The sequence below is a fragment of the Fundulus heteroclitus genome, chromosome 5 (genome assembly GCF_011125445.2).
Source record: "Fundulus heteroclitus isolate FHET01 chromosome 5, MU-UCD_Fhet_4.1, whole genome shotgun sequence".
NCBI lineage: Eukaryota > Metazoa > Chordata > Actinopteri > Cyprinodontiformes > Fundulidae > Fundulus > Fundulus heteroclitus.
In genome coordinates, this window is record NC_046365.1 from 6882988 (window position 1) to 6902949 (window position 19962).

General features: G+C 40.1%; 1 protein-coding gene across 1 annotated transcript in view; it reads right to left on the bottom strand.

Moving 5' to 3' along the window:
• pik3r5 (phosphoinositide-3-kinase, regulatory subunit 5) overlaps positions 1–10937 on the bottom strand; it is a 34999-nt gene extending 24062 nt beyond the window's left edge. Inside the window, exon 1 of the mRNA XM_012873169.3 lies at positions 10690–10937. The gene's annotated coding sequence lies outside the window, so the exon portion shown is untranslated. The remainder of the gene's footprint in view (positions 1–10689) is intronic.
• Between the last annotated feature and the right edge of the window lie 9025 nt (positions 10938–19962).

A 19962-nucleotide genomic window follows, 5' to 3' on the forward strand; every position in this document is an offset into this window, starting at 1 on the left:
GTGTGAGAAGAGGAGAAGGTCTTCGATAAGGTCATGGTGACAATGTTGTCCATCTGATCCTTGTTTTGTAGATAAAAGCTTTAAACAAAAATTTTGTTTAGATTAGATTAGATTCAGATTAGATTCAACTTTATTGTCATTACACAGGTACAGGTACAAGGCAACGGAACGCAGTGTACAGACGAAATCCAAATTACACATGCGTGTTTACGTATAACAGAAACACAAGTAAGCTGTAGCTAAACTATCTGAAACATTTAATTAACTGTTCCAAGTTAAAAAGATAATTGATGAATGATTTAGTGACTGCTCTTTATATTTTTAACTCTTCTGTTGACTCATGAGAATTTTTCCACTGCAATGCAGTCTATGCAAATGCTTAAAAATTGCCCAAGATTAAGAAGCAGAACAATAAAACTTCCTTAAACCAGAAAAAGAAAAGCTTTTAAAAATATTGAATATAGAAGTGAAACAACTGATCTGTTTTTTGTTTGACAAAAACAGTTTTATCCTAATTATGTTTTAAGAATAATTATTTACCTAAATTTCTTTTGTTTAAATTACTAAATTCTTGAAAAATATTAAAGAAATGAATATTTGGTTGAATAAAAAATAAGTAATTGACAGCGAATGACCCAAACTTGATAATCTTTTGCAGATCTCATTGAGCAAATACATACAGAGAAAGATAGAGAGATTAGCGATCACTTCAAAAACAGCTCTGGCATTACGTGCCCTCAAAATTTCCCCTGACAGAGTGACAAATTCCCCGTTCTGCAAGAAACGGGCCATAAAGTGTGGCTGGAATATGAGTCGTGTCAATGAATTACTCATGCGATATACACATGCTCACTAAACCACCAGATAAAAATCAATACTTACACGTGCATCATGATGGAAACGGTTGGTATCTGGGGAAAGGAAGTACATCACATAAGAGTAATCTGCTAGATTCTCAGCTTTTTCCTGCAACTACCTTACAAGTCCAAGCAAATCAATAAATTAATTAAATATTACATCTTGTTTTCATCCACAAAACTCTCAAAAGCATCTTGCCAGGTGAAAAAGTTAGTGCTCCAGTTGCTATTGGGAAAAGTTACAGTTTTTGGTTGTCGTGCTCAGTAACCAGAATAACTACCATTAGCAATGCATGCCTCGACTTTTCTTCCCCTTTATTTTTTTCAGCTTGGAACTCAGAAATTGCAACAATGGTGTACACATGGAATGCCCCATTAGGGGTAGAAAAAGGTCCCAGTTTGAAGCCCGGACATTAGCTCACCAACTCTCTTCGTCTTTTTTCTATACGAGTTCAACTAATGTTTTCCAGAAATTAATATGTGTTTCAGAAATCCAACTGCTGCTTTCAAACCTTAATGCAAACTAAATCTAGAGAAAAATACACAACCTTCATTTCTTTGGAAGACTTACAACAGGTATGAATATTGACATAGCCAAAAGAGATTGGTCTAACAATAAAGGTGCAGAAGTTGTGGGATGATAGTATTTGCCTGTTGGTTCCATATGTCAAACATTGTGCTTATTAATGTTTAAGCCTGACCTTTAAGCCAACAAGGGATTGGCATTAGAAGGTTATTTGAGGGTAACGACCCAGTTGGGGCTCAGATATAGTTTTGTGTTATGCCTTTGAACTATACTCCTACCCATACCTTCTCATACTCATGTTGAGTCTACTTAATGATAGCATCTAGTACTCACCATAATATTTATCAGTCCCTATTAATAAGCCATCAGGTCTTGTGCCCTGGAACAACCTAGCAAATCTTCCGCTTGTGTGAGACTGTTTTGTAATATTGTAACATATTCATTATAAGCAAAATAACCACATTCTTTGTGCAACATAATAGCTGACTTCCTGTCATGCAAATGTTGATACAATTTGAAATATACACACCCCTCTAGTATGGTGTTTAAAATGCAGCATAGACATGCAAGAACCTATCAAAAAGATTATTGGATTTTCTGCAACATGTCAATTAACATGTGTGGTTCACTCAGGCTGCAAGAGAGTGAGAGAGAGCAAGACGTTCTGACAGGAAGGCTAATGTTTTCTCCTGTTGAGCTTTCAATCTTTGTTGTGGAATATTCGGATTTGGAAATGTTAGCAATATTTTGGAAATCCTAGAGTAGAGTTAAGGTTCTACATTCTCTAGAACTTTGGGTTTTGGAAGGCTAACTACATTCACCACATTTATTGCTAATATGAGAAGCAAAATCCAAATTAAAATAGGAAAACTTTGTCATCATTTGGACTTTAAAAAAATAATAGTTGATCCCTGTTTTACAGCCACAGCACTACAGCTCTACACTATAGCACCACAATTGCTCTCCTATTATAATTCTTAAAGAAAGATTGTGGTGGATCAAAGTGACACAAAACCTAGAATCTGAAATTAGCCCCAAAGTTAGGATATGTGTCTCTGGAATAAAAATAAGAGCTTTACACAAAAGGGCATTCATAATGGGGTCCATTAATTGAGGTCAAAGAGCTGAAAAACACAAACCTGAGTCATATAGCAGTGAAACTGCCTTAGAACTTCAACCTTTTACAGGCACATTGAATTAATGGCTACTCATGGTGATCCACAAACTCATGGGTTTCATCAGTTTGATAATTAATTCAAAGTTGCAATACTGTGATGTTATGTGTACCATGGGCATGGGCAGTGTGAAATTCTTTGTGATGAATATGATTAGCTATCACTAATATTTTATGCAAGCTGTCTTTACTTTCTTACACGCTGGCTGATTGCAGTACAGTAAAAACATGTACTGTACAAACACCCGAGCCACAGACCTCAATGCAGAAGCAAGGCAGGAAGCCTCTCCTAACTCAAGTTCAAGAGGGCTGCAAGAAATAAAAAAAAGATACTATCCCACCCACAGCGTTCTGTTTTTTTGTTTTTTTCCTATAGTAAAACCGTTCAGCAACAATACCAACAACGGCGTACGTAAACAACACAGCAAAGCCCTTTCTCTGCACGCTCCCACCTTCCCAGAGTTGTATTGTGTCGTCCCGGATGGTTCTGAGCAGGGCCTACCCGGCTGAGCGTGGCGGACACTTCTGCTGGGGGCTCCGGTCATTGTCAGGGCTGGACAGAGCTGGACATGAGCCCGGTAAGAGTGGAAGGAACTAATAAGTTACAGCTCCGTTGACTCCTGCATCCAGGATGGGGTTCAATGAGGACACGCAGAAATAATAAAGATGAGAAGCGTTTGAATGGGGCAGCGAAAGCACCGTTCCCATTGCCAGAGCAAAAGGTCTGGTTAAGCTAGTTTAGGCATTTTTAAGCAGCTTCTTTAAAAGCTTTCGCGAAGAATCATTTCAATATTTGGTGCATTGCTCATGACAATCTTTGTTTGTCACTTTCACACCAAAAAAAACAACAATCTCACTGAAACATGACCTGGATCTGAGACTAGACATCAGTGTCATTATAAGGTTGTTTACAGACTTTGTGCTACAAACGTATGAGTGCGCGGCGTTTCGTAAGAGGATGTACAGGGTACATCCCCGAGAGTCAACATGATCACTTCCACTTTTTCACAAGTTACAGCCTGCAGAAGTCAGAAAGAAACGAGCAGCTGTCTGTGATGTGGCAAACCTTGCTAAGGTTAACCACCAGGAGGGTTGCAAAATAGTGGGAATGACCGTAACAACTGTGATTTTGAAACGAAATGTTAATATTACACTAGCTATTAAGTGAATCGAATACGCTTGGTATTGTAGATATACATTTTTTTTCACTTTACAATTGTGAGAAAAGAAGCAAAATAAACTATTCGAAAGGTTAAAGATACAACTGAACACTTCGTGAACCTTCAAATACAGCCACATTATTTTATTTATGTGATTTCTTCACAGTGTCGGATACTGTCAAAGGACAAAGGCTCAATGGGTCAAACTGAAATTTCTCCCTTTTAAACTTTCGTTACATAACCAAGACAAAATATATGATTGAGTCCGAAAAAAAAAATGTAGCAGTATTTTCTGGATCTAAGTACACGTTTTTGCTCCAAGGCAAAAAAAAAGGTGTATTTATATCCCGTGTCACCAATGAATCTGTAGCAGCCTGGCACCGTAGGAGATCAGGATTTGTTTGCTAAACTATCAAACATTCCGTCAGCCACGAGTCAACAACACAAACATACAAGACAGCAATGCAAAAGTGATGAGTGATATGATCTGAACTGGATTCTCCATTACATCAGTATGCATACGTTCTACATCAAAGAGCAAAGAACAATGCATCTTTGCCCTAAACTGTTCTCAACATTTCTTTCCCCTGTGTCTCTTACTCTCTCGCACGCTTTAATGATTATCAATCACGTTTTCGAGACAAACTGAACTTTTCCAACCCCACACCTCCCGCTGTGCTTCTCGCCTTCTCATACCGTCCTCTTTTTCCTCTCCTTGCATCTCCTCCTCCAGGCGGCTTCCCACCTCTCCCACTGATGCCATTACCAACTGCTTCCTAACAGGAAGGCGACTTCCCCACTTTGCTGGGGAAGCAGGTGCTTCTCTATTGTTGCAGTGTGATCGCACTGTTAGATATGCTCCCACAGACCAAGAAGGAAGAGATCTCTATACAGTAAGTGTCGCTGTCTTTTCTTTTTTTTTTTTTTTTTTTTTTTTAAAACCCTACATTCACATCCAGCCTTCCTCTGTCGGCTCACAGAGCTCTTAAACCCCCTCTCTCGCTCTGCTGGATGTGAACCGGCTTCCTACAGTTTTAGGAAACAACCTCAGTCCAACTCCAAAGCTTGTCTGTAATTAAGGGCTTCCCTTTAGTTTGAAAGACTGCTAACTGTGGGAATTTTCATGAACTAGGCTGGAGCAAAAGGACAGAGAGGGAAACGTCCCTGCCTAGGTTTATTCTGTAATCATCTGGGAAACACCGAATGGGAAGAAGTAAACGCTACTGTGCAGCTCTCACTTATCATACACAGCAGGGGTGAAAAGAAATACAACTAATGACCCACCAGCCAACCACAACACGAGAACATCCTCTGAACCAGCAGGTCAAATATTGACATAATGTCACATATCTTTATTTTTTGCTGCGACATTCCTTTTTTTTTTAGGTCTAGAAACACATCAACAAACAATAAGCTTTCTGATGCATTGCTTTTCGTTTCTTAAATCTCATGCAAAGTTTAATGTAACACGCTTTGATGCATCAATGGGATAATCTTGTTCATTCACATTCTTGGATTCAAGACCACTACCTGAGCACTTTGAATCGTCTTGTTACTGACAAGTGCTTTATAAATAAACTTTTCTTGCCTTAACTATTATGAAGAACCCGCAGAACATATTTTCCTTTATGGTCGAAGTCGCCCTAAGGAGTTCTACCCCTAAAGAAGACTTTAGGTTTGTGTTTTTTATAATCATCAGAAAGAAAATCAGAACAACTTTAGAATCTGTTGAACAGACCTGAAATATTTCTGTAAACTGCCAATGGTCATTATTTGCCAAATTGATGCCTTTCTAAGAACACAATATGCTTATAACAAAGCATCGGTCAGCATCTGAAGGATTTAAAGGGAAATCTCACAGGGATCATGAGATCCCAATATAAAAAAAAAGGCTTTTTCATCACTGAAAAGAGTATTTCAGAAAATGCTGCTCCATAGCTATCACTTTAAGGAACTTCTGGTTATTCTGAGCCCTGGAGCTGAAGATGACAGTTCTAAGCTTGACTGTGTCTCCGACGTATTTATTTTGGGCTGTTTTGAAGTCTGTGTTGACATGGTCGCCTGACAACACTTGGTCTTGTTAGCGCTAGGTATGCTTAAACTACTTCTTTATTGTGTACGCATTAGCGTTGTGGGGGTTCGGTAAAAAAAAAAAAAAAAAAAAAAAAAAAGGAACTTTGACATAAAGACAAACAATTTGGGAGCATTGTGTTAACACCGCAACTGTCTAACCGCTAACAACGCTAAAGTTGGCGTCTGGCATGTAGCGTCCGGCATGTAGCGTCCGTTCAGCGCTAGCTGAATGCCCATTTCACTGCATTTGATCATCTCATTCTCAACATTTAAGAATGATCAACCCCAAAACAGAAAATGAAAGGGTAAAGTATAACGGCGATACTACTGCTGATAACAACGATGATGAAATCAGTCATGGTTAACCCACTTTCTTCTGACCTTTCTTTGTTTACCATCACACATTGTCCACACTGCTCTCCAAAAGCTTTTAGTTTCTCAAGCACTTAAAAAGGAGCAATTTGGACCCGAACCTGGTAATAAAGGAGCAATTTTCCACCGCTGGGTGGGGCTTGAACACTGCCTGCAGACCAAAACAAGATGTGTGTCAAGCCGCACCTCTCTCTACCTCCACTCAAGCAGCCTCGCGGCACCCATTTCCCCGTCGACACCTATGCGCATATTTGCAAAAGATAAATACACAGCAAAACAGCATCACCTTTCAGAGGAACATGTATAGTGAAGAAGTAACTAACTCCTAACTTTATAACGCTGTTAGCAAGATAACGTTTTCATCCGCTGGCCTTGCTCTCCGCCATTTTATGCCTATGCAACAATGGTCTTGCATAGGCGTAGGCATTTTACGGGCAGGCAGGGACTGAGCCATGAGTGGCAGCTGTTCACATGGACGTACATGCACACGCGGCCGGCCTGGCTATGTAAATAACAGGCAGATGGTGTGACGTTATTCCATATTCAATCTAAAAACGTACCTTTAGTTCTTCACATCGCTATTTCTTTAGTTCTTTCTATCTAATATAAAGAAATAACCTGTTGCTCCTTTAAAACAGACATCAATTGTGGGCATTAAGGGCAGTAGCAATCTGTCCAAGCTCTTTAAAGCCTGGTATTTGAAACGTAGTATCATACTAAATATTGTGTTAATAACTCCAAAATCCCATACACTGACATGCAATGTCAAATTTACTTGTATTTATTCTGCAGCTCTGGTTTTAAGACTAATTAGATCAGCGCATAAAATCCGCAGTATATGAACCATTTACATCTGGTTTGAATTAATTCCCGCTTATTGTAGATTGTGTAAAACATTTTTAAATGGTGTAGCCTTTACTCTATTGGTGAAAACAAAAACTCCCAGAAGACATTGTGAGTTTCCTCAAAATGTTGCAAAAATCTCCACTCATGAAAATCTCATTAAACCCATTCTCATCTCGATGACTAAATGTATCATTACACCCATAGTGTAAGAGCCAGTGTGTAGATTCCTTACTGTTCTGGAAGAGACAGGTTGGAGATAAGACAATGCCAGGATGGAAAGACAGCAAAAAAATGAAACTCAGAGAAGCAAATACTGACGGCCATCAATCTGGGAAGTGTTACAAGGCCACCTCTAAACTATTTGAAGTCTGTCATTCTACAGAGGGAGGGATTTATTTAAGACTGCTGCCAATGTTCCCAGTAGTGGAACCATGTTCCTCCACTCACCCCACCCCAGGTCAAAATGATCTTTTTACCACGTCTTCACCTGCTGTCAACAGTTTCTTTCAGAAGCTTATTAACCTTGAAGGTAGTAAGGCTGACTTCTTTTCTTGCCTATTAATGCTAAACTTTAAAAGAAAAAAAAAAATCACATTGAAACCTGAGCGTGTCGTTTCATTTATTTATTTAGATAGATTCACTGTGTTTCTTTGAGGCAAACCAAGGGATGTGAAAGTGTAAAGTGGTGTCAGTTTTACTGCTCAGCTTACAGCACAGAGAATAAAGAAAGCTTGTTTCGCTGAGAACAGAAAGCTACTCTGCATAACATTCTGTCTTTACTTCCTCCGTAATCACTGATAAACACCTGAACATTTAAATGCAAATCATATGTTCAGGAATACTGACTTCTGCCGCTCTAATCCGAACGGGACAGAGGCAGCGCGAGGACTGGACCGACCGCTGGTCCTCTTCGTTTCCAATAGAAACACAAGCCTTACATATGAAGCAGATATTCAAAGACGCCTTTCCATGTCAGAAAGATGCAGACTGCTCTCGTTTCAGTGTGATGTGCGAGCAAACGTCGGCATGCTCTCCCCGCCGCTTGTTCTTTTGTTTTTCTAATAGCAACAGGTAGATATGGTGCATGTGCACAGATGCAAATGTTCACACCGTCGGAGGCACCGACCGCAGGGCTGCGTGTCGTAAAGGTGAGCATGAAAGATTTCACTGATACCATGGTTGTAGAGACAAACAGGAAGCGTTTCTGTGCTCAACACGGTGCCGCACTTTGGATGCTGCCTTCACCTCAGTCGGATCGGCGCGGCAGCCTCCACCCCTCTCCTAATCCGGCATCCGCGGTGAAGAGGAACAGGAAGCTGCGCCAAAATCTCTTTCGTGCAAACCCGGATTTACAGTTGAGTTGCCTGTCCTGACTGAAAGGGACTCCTGCCGTTTTTTTTTTTTGTTTTTTTTAATTTCTCAACAGGAGGAGATGATTGCACGTAAAACTGATTGCGTAACTCTGAAAATTCTTAGAATGCCTTCCTGTGGTAGCTCTAATAAAAAAAAAAAAAAAAGAGAGCTGGGTACAGACCTTTAACTTGTGCATCTGGCCTTTTGAGGACATTGATGTAAATGATGGTAATGCCATGTTCTGTATTTAACCGCAGTGACGAAACACTTATCTGTTAGAACTGAGGTCAGATGTTCCTCGTTAAACATTGCATGGTTTACCGACATGTTCTCTAGATCACCTTGCCACATTCTGACACGTGTTTACAAGTTCTTACCGTCAGCCTGTGGCACGCTGTTTTCACGACATGTGATCGGCGCCAGGTGTCCTTTCACCAGGACCAATGTCAAACACGAAGCAGTCGGCGCTCAATCATTAACAGGCAACAAGGCCCTTATTCTGAGGTGCAATGTAATGGTAGAGGGAGGTCATTAAAAAAAAAACACATGAATCTGATTTCCTGCATAGATTTGATTGGCTTCAGTGATTGAAACCATTTGATCAGGTTTGAGCAGCCGATAGACAACATATCGATGGGTTCCAAAAGGGTTTGTCGTATTCTTGAAATGTTTTACTCCACAACAAAAACAACAAAACCATTTTTTTTCAAAGCACAGAATTGTTTCTAATAAAAAGATATATGTATTAGCAGTAACAGAAGGACCATATTTTGTTGTCTGCATTAAAGCCAAGGCAATAAGTGGTAGTTGCATCATCAGTAATTTAGGTTAAAAAAGAAAGCCTGAAAGAAATGAAGAGGTGTTGATATCCTTGATGGAAATAGGAAAACTCATTGGAAAGCAGGTTTGTTAATATAAACAAGGATCTGCTCCATGCAAATTTACTCAGGCCTGTTCAACCTCTGGTCATGTTAAATCATATTTTCTTTGTTGATCAGATAGAGTCCACAAGGTAGGTCGCTACAGGCTCTGACCCATTTCTGTAAGCTTCAAACTGGGTAGTACACAAAACATTTCCCTAAATACTTCTCATTTTATTCAAAGTCATAGTGACCAATTCCTTTACTACCAAACCAGAGGAGAATAGTTGGAGCAGGGGGGTGCTGGTACTGTCGACCAATTCATACCTGCCAGTGAGATGGAGCTGTAAAGGTGTTAGCAGCAAGTTGGGAAGATTTAAATCGATAATGCAAACTTAAACCATCCAGCATGTTTAACTCTTCATTATTGTATATACAGGAGCTTTACTAACCTTTTTAAAATGTCCCCTAAACTTTAGAGTAAGGGTGTCAAACTCCAGCCCTGAAGGACCAGCGTCTAGATGTTCAACACTCCCTAATCAAATGTCTGTTTTGCCTCCTCAGCATGTCATCAGGTTCTACAGCAGGGGAGTTGAACTCCAATAATTTTTAGACAGCGTCTTTCAACTTTAAGATTTTTCAATGCTTCAATACACTTCCATCAAATAAATCGGGTCAAAACTCTGCGTCTCTCCAGGGCCGCTTTGTCACCTTGTGAACCGACTTGCGGAAATGAAAAACAGCTCAGTTGGAAGACAGAATTTTATCCCAAAAATCTTTTTCTTTACCTTTGTTTAGCTGTACAGTGTGTTTTTCCCACAATGTTTTCCCCAAACCTAATCTGATGGTGGCTTTGAACTTCACCATATTGCCTTAGCAGGTCCATCTAAATGGCTCTGGTTCCTGCCACGCGATTGGCTGCATCCCAATGAATGGGCGGAGCTCATAAAGCCGGGCTTGTCAGGGTCAAATCCAGCTGATGATCCAAACAGGGAAAACGGGTCGGCCGATTGATGGCCACCCAGGAACAGAAAGGCACCTTCAGAGTTCTGACACCTTTCAGCACTTCTTCCCTGTCGCAGGTGAAGGCGCGCGGCAACTTCCGGGCAACGAACTCACACGTGCTCCTGTTTCTGTCTCATCTCTACTTCCTCTGTGCGACAAGTGCGAGTCATAGATGGAGGAAAGAAGAAGTGTCTAAAATTGGTAGAACGCTTTTAGGAGGGGGGGGGGGCTCTTTGCTTCAGGGTAACAACACTTGCGTTTAGATAGAAAGCCTTCTGGCATTTCAAAACGTCCTGATATCACAGCAGACATCAGAAGGAACACCTTTTCATGAGCAATCAGAAGCTTAACTGACATGTTGAGTATGTTCACCGCTGTGTCAACTCAGCCCAGAACCAACACCGCCCGGTGATCATCATCATCATCACCATCATCATCATCATCCTCCTCGCCAGCACCTTACCTGCGCTTCACTGTCCAGCCTCCATCGCCCCTGCGTCTTGTCTGAAGAATTCCAATTAGTCCGCGGAGAAGTGTGTGACTGCCGGCGTCGCTGCCATTCATTCACCGCCCGCCGCACGACTCAACAGCCTCACAGAGCCACATCCTGGGCCTGGGCCGGGGCCGGGCAGAGCAGAGCAGTTTCGGGTCAGGGCGGAGAGGGATCAGCCCGTTGCGCTGTCAGCCCGCCGCTGTTCTGACTGCGCTGCGCTCCGCTCCGCAAACACCGCGGCTCAGGGGCAAACAGGAAGTGGAACAGCGAGGCGCATGTGAGCACTGTGACGGCTTCGCGTGCGCGCGTCTCTGTGTGTGTGTGTGAGGTTGCATGCGGATTTTGTTTTTTGTAGGGATGTTAAACAACCATCCACCTTTGAAAGGAAGTCACTTGTTTGTTGTGTTTTTTTTTTCCCACGCGATTTTTACGAGTTTTTTTTTTTTTAACTCATTTAATTTTCTGAATTTCAGTGTACTTTCTTTGGATTTATGTGGCCGGTCAACAGAGCGCTGAATGTATAAAATGAAAAAAAATAATAAAAAATTTAAAAGTGTGGCGTGCATTTGCATTCAGTCCCTTTTATTGGGATTCCCCTGATTGAAAAGTAGTGCGCCTTAACTGGCTTCAGAAGTCCCCCGGTTGGTCAAGTCAATCTGGGGGCAGTGTACGCGGAGTATAAATGCAGCTGAAGCCCTGATAGAACATTAGTTAACAAACAGCACTGTGAAGACCTGCAGAGATCCACATCTCAGGTGAAGGAATCTGTTAACAGGGTAACCGCGGTGGTAGCAGTCATCCACTCCTCCAAATGTGGCATTTACAGCGGAGTATAGGAAGAAGAAAGCCACGGCAATATTTTATTTGTGATGTGCTACAAAGTAGGGGACACAACAAATAGATGGGAAAGAAAAGAAGCTCTGCTTAAATGAAAAAAAAAATGTTGAACTTGTAGTTTCCATCTAAAATATTAGTAAATGTGAACACACCACAACCAAAGTGAAACATGGTGGCAGTATGATGCTGTGGGAGTTAAAAACAAAACATATTGCCTTTCCACCTCAGGTCTACGCACCAATTTGAGTTTCCAACCTAAGTTTGATTTAAACTTCTTCCCAACTTTCTGTTGTGTTCCTTCATGAAGCTGTTGGTTTCACTGGTGTTGTCCAACACACCCGTGAGGCCTTCACAGAACATAATTCTGTGATTTAACTGCAGACATGGACTCCATTTAACAATTAAGAGACTTCAGTTGATAAATACACTATGTAAAGAGGGCTGTATAAATATGCACCTCCCATTTTATAGGACATTTTTAAAAATAGTTTTCCTCCCACTTCACAATTATGTACTGTTTTAATTTGTTCTATGACCCAAAATCCCAGAAAAAATACATTTACGTTTGTGGTGTTACGCGGCACAAAAGGGGAAAGTAGATGAAGGACATGACTGTTTCAACCAAAGCACATCTGATTCTGACCAAGAACAGAAATGTCCGCTGATGCTTGGTTCTCGTTTGAACACGCGGTTTGTTTCAGCTATTTTTATTCGGGGTTTCCAATAACTTGGTCGCAGTTAAATAGCATCTTAGTCAGTGTTGAAAAAGCCGTGAAAGTCCACACACTGCACCGCCTCTGATCAGAAGTTGCTGCAAAATCCGATTTCTGTAAAAGTCGCTCGCCGTCGCTATTCCTGTTCCTCTTACCCCGCAGTAAACTGATAATTAAACTGTTTGTTGAGTCCATTTTCTGTCTGCATCCACCTCTGTCTGGGAAAACACCCCCCCCCACCGCCACCGCCTGCTGCTTTGCTTATTGTTTACATATTATTTTAATCGGGCTTCTGTGAATTCCCCTTTTCACGAAGGGAGCTAAATGCAGTGACAGTAACCCATGCAAAACACAAGTAAACACGGCAGGGGTTCAGCTTTCACAGAGCCTGCATTTATTGACATCGGAACTTAAGCTTGTTTCGAACACATGATAACGTTGATTAATAACTAAGTGAAATTGCTTCTCGGGACATGGAAGGTTCTCTGCTCTAAATGACTTAAGTCGTATTTAATGCTTTTGAAACCACTCTGATGAAGATCCAGACGGCTCGGTGGTTTTCTCCATACGCCGATGTCTTTCCTGGCCTTTAAGTGCAGATTTCTTTGTGGAATGTCATAGGCAAACACCATTGTCTGATACTAGTAATGTCGTCTCACCTGGTCTTTTAGCTGACAAGCGGTCCTTCACGATGAGCACAATGCTGTTGAAATTACATAACAAAGATGACTTTTCTGCTTTCTGCTGAATCCAGAGCCATCCCAAGGTATGTGTGAACATAGCAGCAGCGTAGGGCCCTAAAACCAGCAGACAGGCAAGAACTGTCACGCAAGGCAGGTTTACAATTTATTTTTTGTACAAATGATGTTTCAGTGTTAAACATATATTAAGATAATTAATGCAATTAATAATTTTGCTGTTTAATTATATTTCATACAACTAAACTAGCTGTATGCTCTCTGAGCTCACTATTCCTAATTTTTGTCCTTACCCCAAGGATTAGCTGCTCCAACTCCTTCATGTTGTCTGGTTGTAGCTTGTGAACAGCGATCTTCAAGTATAACCACAGATTTTTAATTGGATATAGGTCCAGACTTTGAATAGACCATTCCAATACATGTTTCCCCTTAAACCACCCAAGTGTTGCTTTAGCAGTCTGCTTTGGGTCATTGTTCCGCCTGAAGATGAACCTCCGTCCCAGTCTCAGATCACTGGCAAACTGACACAGGTTCTGCTTAACCCTTGTGTGGTGTTCATACTGTTGTTACTCAGACAATGTTTGTGGGTCTGGTGGACCCGTTGCATTTAGACCTTTTTAATGCCTCACAATCAAACACTTTTATGTAAAAATACTGAACAAATGTTACTTCATCCCAATTTCAAGTTGTATAAACAAAATATTTGGTTATTTAAAACATAATAAAGCAAATTAATTATAATAAAAGTCATGATAGGAGTGGAAACAAATATACACATTAAGCAAGGTTTTTCCAAAATTACTGACTTTTATGTCTTTGAACTTTAACCCATCAGGTGCACAACACAAGCTATATGAACACAGAGTAAACCTATCAGTCAAGACCACGCATCAGCCCTATGACCTTTAGCCAATGGCCTGTACAACACATGAGGGGTAGAGTTTTACTGTGTGTGTTGCAGATATACTTTTTGCACTTGATGCATCTATGTTGTTTTTTCTATCCATCTTCCACACTTCACACTGCTTCTTCTTGTTGCCAAACATGTACTGGAACAGCATCACACACTTACTTCAGGCTCTGCAGATTCTGGTTCTGTAGGTTCTGTAGGATAGGGCAGCATTCTCCTCCTGAATCCTCCTCATTTGGGACATAGGATACCAGGGTTGTGTTACCCGCGTATGCAAACTTGGAAGGCTTGACTTTAGACCCAAAAACTCCAGCAAGGATAAGAACCCTGAAGTAGCCATGTAAATGGGTTTGGTCCATTTCCTTCCACCTTTCTCCAAAAACACATCTTCCTTTTAAATTGGTGCAGTCAAGAATAATTTTCTGGATGGAATCTGGGATGAAAACCTCAAAAGAAGACTTCATGTCCTGTGTGTAAGTAACTGCCATTTGTGTTGGTCCTGGTTGCATCCTTATCACATTGGTAGCCTACGGGGTGACTCTTTTCTTGGGCGAGACCATTCAATTTCAACATTTTTGACTTCCATATTTCCTCACTTGCTCCATGCTGACTGCCTTGTTCTTTCTTTTTCTTGGCCCTGTGGCTGGCTGCTGATGGCCTGGTCTGGTGACTTGTCTTTGTTTTGGAACTGGCTGATGCTCAATCTCGTCCTGCTTCAGAGTCACTGTCAGACCCTGAATTTTCAGAAATGGGATCCTCAAATTCTGAAACCTCTTCTTTTGAATCTTATCCCTCTTTATTATCACCAAAACCTTCTCTCTCTTCCAAAATCAATTCCAGGGTCCTCTGTCCATAGTACCTTTCGGGCCATCTTGATCGGTTGTTATAAGAAACCACACTGGCAAAGCTATATTTATAATCCATCAACTAGATTTGTAGCAGAAAGAGTGCGAGAAACTAAAGATTACCACAAATCAGAAAGTTAAATGTGCCCAGACAGGAGGAGGAAAGAGTGTTGTGTACACAGAACGTCAGCTTCCACACTTCAATTAGCCCCGGGTCCAGTGGACCCGGACATCTTATATGTAATAGAAATGTGTAGGAGGGGTGTACGGCGTGTAGTCATTAAAATCGTTTTCTGATATATGTTCTTCACACAAAATGAGCCAAGGCCAGTAAATCTGAGTTTGAAAAATGTATTGATTGTATCATTTTTCTTTCAGTAAAAAATTAAAACGGGTCCCACAGACCCGAACACCACATAAGGGGAATATCCCTGTACTTAGTGCCATCCATCCTTCCCTCGACTTGGACTAGTTTCCCAGTTGCTATTGACTGAAAAATCATTGCCACGGCATGATGCTGCCACCACCTTGTTTCACTGTGGTGATGATGTTCTTGAGGTGATGGGATGTGTTGGCTTTGCCCCAGACATAATGTTTTCCTTGGTGGCTGAAAAGTTAAATTTTAGTCTCATCTCACCACAGCACCTTCCTCGAGAGTCACTTACGTGCATTTTGTCCAACTCAAAACCTGCCTGGGAAGGTGTGAATGAGATTTGTGTTTATTTTTTATTTTTTTATTTTTTTGCCACGTTCGGGTCTAAACCACTCCCTCTCCCAAGAACATCTCAAGTCTCTGCTAGGTGCGGAGCCCATCACCCCCCCGTCCAGATTTCTGTGTTGGCCCCTCTTGGGCGCCGTGCTTTGGGAGCCCCTTTGGGGGTCTGGGGTTATGGGTCCCCTGGCGCCTGCCTCGGTGCTCGGGGGAAGCGGGCCTTTGGTTCTTCACAACCACTATCGAGCATTTTTCTTCTAGATAAATTTCACATACACAAGTCTACCCTCACAAACACCCACAGGTGCTGGGTTCCAGGTACTAAGTGTTCACTCCTATACAGAAAGCCCGTAATTTATTTTTTTCACTTTCTTTTCTCCGCTTTCACATTATACATGTCAGTTTAAATAATAATACATATGATTTAGCAATGGTATCAAGGTGTTATTTGATTGTATCTGTTACACTATGTCCGTTGGTTGTGCTGTTCTTTTTACATCTCTCTTTCCAGGTGATGAAGCAGACTGAAGACGTTTTATCATTCTTTCCCTTTTATCTCTTCTTTCTTTCACCTCTTATCTTTCTTTTTTTCTCTTCTTGTTCTTCCTTTACTCTCCTACTTTCCCATTGTAGTGTCCACATAATTTGAAATACTCCCTGCAGGAATCACAATAAAACTATTTACATGCATAAATCAAGAGGAGCACTATGGTGAAAGCTGATTGCTCCACTTGTGAAAGCAAAATCTGTCAAGCTCTATTTGGCAATAAAACATCAATTCTTATTGCCACATTGCTAGACAGGACACTGGAAAAAAAAAACTGCCTTCAGATTTTCAACACGAAATAATGGCTATTTTCCTGGCCCATAAAACCCAGCTCTATGGCGTGTATGGCTTATTGTGGTCCTATGGACACATACTCCAATCTCTGCTGTGGAGCTCTGTAACTCCTTTAGGGTTACTCTGATGAATGTCCTCCTTGCCCAGCCTAGGAGTTCTGATGGGTGGCCCTTTCTTAGCAAGTTTGTTGTGGTACCGTGTGCTTTCCATCTGAAGATGATGCATTTTGATGGTACTCCGGGAAAACATCAAAGATTTGGATATCTGTCATAGCTCCGCCCTGACTTGTTCTTCTCAACGTTGTCCCTGACTTGTCTGGAGACCTCCTTGGTCTTTATGGTGTGATGCCTCTTGCTTAGTGGTGCAGCAGCTTCTGGGGCCTTTCAGAAATTGTGTGTTTTTACTGACAGATCATGTAGTCCTTACACACATAGGTGAACTTAATTTCGCTAAACATGGGACTTTTGAAGGTGACTGGTTTCACCAGAAAATTTTAAGGGAGATGTATCCTATAAAATAAGTTTAAGAACATTTAAAATACAGATTGGAATGTAACAAAACAGATTTAAAAAATCAAGGGGGAATAGTTTGCAGGGCACTGTATAAGTTCCCATTTTAAACATAGCACAGTGACCTAAATTACAGAAGCAATGATTACTATGATAATTGCCATGTTACATATAGGATACATAAATGTTTGGATGAAGGGTTCATTAGCTAAGCTATGTGCATAAATGAGAAAAATCCTTAATCATGGTTCTTGCCATTTATATGGAAAAGACATCCACATGATGATGTCTTATTGTATTTGAAAGACTATTTTATCCAGCATGAATTTCAACACCTATCTTGGTCAGTCTTGGACAGAAAACCTATACTACTCAAAGTCCACTTTAACTCCTGTTTCCTCCTGTCCATTCCTTTTGTTATACACAAAGCACAGTGATGTCAATATTTTGTCCTTATCGGCTGACTTCTTACTTGGCCAAGCATTATGTTGTACAACCTTCTAGTTTTTTATTATTATTCCAAATACTACACACACCTCAGTGGCAACCTAGCCTGGTCTATAACACTCTGCTTCAAATGTCCTTCTACTAGGGGACAAAAAAAAAGCATGTTAGTTAAAAACATGTTTTGTTTATGTTCATGTTTATTTTTTTCATGATTTCAGAGTAAATCACAAATAACTAAAGTAGTTTGCATGAGAAGTAAATCTCCTCTTTCGTATTCACAAACATCTTGTTGTTAATCCCAACCCATTGCATATTGACTGCAAATAACAAAAAGCTCTGATTTGATTAATTTACTCTGTGCATTTAATATTTAGGTAAAAACAAGATTTAAAAACATCGGTTATTCAAATATACTATATTTGTGTAATGTTTTACAAACATACAGAGCGTTGGAAAATATTATTTTTGCATGAGCCCTTTTCCATTTCTTCATGTTGTTATCACAAACCTCAGGGTATTTTGCTTAGATTGTTTATGAAACCATAATTCAATGTAGTGCGTAATTGTGAATTTGAAACAAAATAGTATTTTCTAAAAACAAACAAACAAAATCTGCAAAATGTGGTGAGTCTTTGTAACTATTACCCATTGCTGACTATTTCATATTACTGATAATAAATATAATCCTGTGCAACTAATTGCTTTCAAAAGTCAACTGCTATTTAAAGTTCTGCTTTATGTATTCAATTTAGTATAAATACAGCTGTTCTGTAAGATCAGCATTTAAATTTACTTGGACTCTATACAAAACTCTGTTTTGAAAATGAAAAAAAAAAAAGACTAACACCACTCATCACTCTGGGCACATCCTCCTCACAGTGAAATATGGTGGTATCTGCACAATGGAAGGGATGCTTTTCTTCAGCAAGCTTGGGGAAGCTGGTCACTGTTGACGGGAAGATGGGTGGAGCTTGATACAAGGCAATGCTGTTAGCAGAATTGTCAAAGGCTGAAAAAAGACTAGGACTAGAAAAGTGAAGTTCACTGGGAATCTATATCGTTTGACTGAGCTTTAGCTGTTTTTCAAACAAGAATGGGCAGAAATCTCACACTTTAGACATAAAAAGCTTGTGAAGAGGTTCCCTTAAAGACTTGAAAGAACTCAAGGGAGCTGAATACAATTGCTTGCTACAGTTTTCAGAATCCGAATCCGCTTTATCGGGCATGATTGTGTGCACAATCAAGGAATTTGGCTTTGGTAAGTGTCACTCGGGTTCTTGCCATTTTAGTATATTGCTGGATCAGGCTCTGGGTTAATTCTTTGTACGTTTTGTAGTATTTCTCTCAGATTTCTTCCATGTGTTATTCCCTTCAGCCCCCTGTTCATTCATCTCCCCTCAGCTCATCTGCCTTTGTTAGTCTCAGCTGGTCCTCATCCCCACCTGGTTGCTCTCACCTGTTCTTGCCACACCTTTCTCCACACATTCCTCTGTATCTAAGCTCCCTGGTTTTCACTACTCATTGCTGGGGGTTTTCTGTTGACCTAGTGACAGAGATATTAATGGTGAAGGATAGGTGCATAGACTTTATACACAAAAGGTTAATACGATACACAGTTTTAATTAAAAAAGAGAACTTGAATAAATTACTAATATTATTTAATTTGATTTAATAATAGTATTTAATTTTGAGAGATCCAATTTGACCAATAATAAATATTCTTTTGTTTTTCATGCTGTTGTATAGTTGAACGCTATTGAATTAATCATAGAATAATTAAGAGCTTATAAAACAAACTTTAAATAAGGTTAACATGGAATGTTTAAGAGTCTATTTTGGGTTCATATATTCGTAGATCTGACTCCAGAGGCATCGTGACTCACCTGCCATAACCCCAACTAAGCCTCAACTAAAGCTGAATACCATAGAAGGAAGTGGTTCCACCAACTGGGCGTGAACAGCAATGAAGCAGTTTGAAAAATCTGATGCTGAACTCAATTTGTACTTAAAAGTTGCAAAATACAAATAAACGAAACATTTTCATGTCAGAAGAGCTGACATCTAGCAAAAGTGATGAATCATTGAAAATGCATTTCTTGTTAATGTTTATTTCTTCCCGTTTGCTGTAAAAAATAGAAAAGAGAAGTTCCAGCTCAAACAGAGAAGTACAGAGGTAGAAGTCAAGGACGTCAAGACTTTATCTGTGGGGCTTTAACAAAACGTACATTTATACTGTCAAAAGCTAAATGTTTCTTATTGGCTGATTGAGGCTCAAAATAAACACACCAGGTTTAACTGGGAGGCTATTCAGATTCAGGAAGGTTTGATTGGAGCGGAAGATGAAGTGAAGACAGGAAACACAGAAAATTCTCCAGAACAAGAGTTACTAACAAGTTTTGAGTATAGGAAGAGATTTATTGGCAAGTAATTCTTGCAAAGTATGGCATTAGCGCAATAGAATGTTGCAAATTTATTATTATGGAAATATCACCCATATTCTGCCAAAGTGCCTGAACTGCAATACATGTTACTTATTTAATTTACATGCATTCAGGCTATTTATGTCTGTAATATATTTTGTGACACCTGTTTAATGAAGCTTAACAAGTTTTAGAAAAAAAAGGAGATGATATGAATGGAAATATATTAAGACATTCAATTTAGAGACCTCTTAAATCCAAGTCAAATCTTGTTTTTTTTACCAAGCCTTCACACCAAAAACCAGGAATAT